Source organism: Mandrillus leucophaeus, unplaced genomic scaffold (genome assembly GCF_000951045.1).
Source record: "Mandrillus leucophaeus isolate KB7577 unplaced genomic scaffold, Mleu.le_1.0 Scaffold5, whole genome shotgun sequence".
Lineage (NCBI taxonomy): Eukaryota > Metazoa > Chordata > Mammalia > Primates > Cercopithecidae > Mandrillus > Mandrillus leucophaeus.
This window is the reverse complement of record NW_012105364.1, coordinates 279,442-280,853: the sequence shown is the minus strand read 5'-3', so window position 1 is coordinate 280,853 and position 1,412 is coordinate 279,442. Positions and strand designations below refer to the sequence as shown.

Sequence of the window (1,412 nt, the reverse complement as noted above, 5' to 3'; positions counted from 1 at the left end):
TCTGAAATGCTCTAAAAAATCTGAAACTTTTTGAGCACTGATATGATATTACAAGTGAAAAATTCCACACCTGACACCTTTGCTTTCTGATAGGTCAGTGTATACAAACTTTAATTCATGTACAAATTATTAAAAATATTGTATACAATTACCTTCAAGCTAAGGTTATGTGTATAAGGTGTATAAGAAACACAGACGAATTTGTGTTTAGATTTGGGTACCATCCCTAAAGTATCTCATTATGTATATGCAAATATTCCCAAATCAAAAAAAAAAAAAAAATACGAAATACAAAACACCCGTTCCCAAACATTTTAAATGAAGGATACTCAACTTGTAATGTATAGATTCAGAAACACGAGCTGGAAAACACTATAAGTATTGTTTTACTGCCAGGAAAAGGAGGCCCAGAGAGGCTAAGTGACTTGAAGGGCTACACAGCCAGTGGATGACGGAGCCAAGAGTGAAATTTCACAACACAGCTTTTTAGTCCTGGAGCCTTTTCCACACCACCTGTTGTCTCTTCTGTAATAGCTTCTATCCACTGAACTTTGCACATTCAAAGCGACCTCAAAGAGCCCTCTCGGGTCACTTGGACCAATCTTCTACATAATTTTTTTTTTTCTTTTTGCAAGCCACCTCAAAGAGCACTCTCGGGTCACGTGGACTGATCTTCTACATAAAAATCTGTTCTACCGCATCATTTATGTATGCACTCATAACCATCTCCAAGGCCAATAAAGCAAATGCTTTGCAGGACGCCGTAATAAAAGTAAAACTTTCTTTGCAGCATGTACAAAGACTCTGTACGTCAAAAACCTCTGCTCAAGTCCAGCCTGTGCCATTTAACAGGATCGAAAAAAGAGCTGGAGTTGGATGGGAAGGAAGAGAGAGAGTGGTTTGGTGAAGGAACCTTGGTTTTGACACTAGCTCTCCGCCGACCTTGGACCGGTTATGTGAAAAACTCTTCAGGCTTCAATCAATCCCCCCCGAATGTGGAAAAGGGGTGACAACAGCAACACCTTGAGTGTTCCCCCCGCAGGAACGCTTTGAAACTGTTAGGCGGGACTGCGGCCGGTGCGCAGTTTTGGGAAGCAGCGCACTCAGCGGGGTCCCAGGCTGCCCAGACAGGACGGATTGTTGGGGGGCTCAGGCCGTCCTGCCCCGGGCTCCGTGGGCGGCGGGGTGGGGCCAGGGCGTGGGCGCGTCCCGGGGGGACCTCTCCTCCGGCTTCCTCCGCCCCGCCCCGGTCTCCCGGTGATCCACCCACTTTGGCCTCCCAAAGTGCTAGGATTACAGGTGTGAGCCACTGTGCCTGGCCGACTTTTTTATATTTTCACATCAACTGCTACCAAAGTGGCCTTCCTTTAAAAGTGTATCAGACTTACAGTTGGATACAATTTTTTTTTTTT

General features: G+C 45.3%; 1 protein-coding gene across 1 annotated transcript in view; it reads right to left on the bottom strand.

Annotated features, from left to right (window-relative positions):
• SLC35B4 (solute carrier family 35 (UDP-xylose/UDP-N-acetylglucosamine transporter), member B4) overlaps positions 1-1,412 on the bottom strand; it is a 26,028-nt gene that overhangs the window by 24,062 nt on the left and 554 nt on the right. The gene's annotated exons all lie outside the window — the stretch shown is intronic.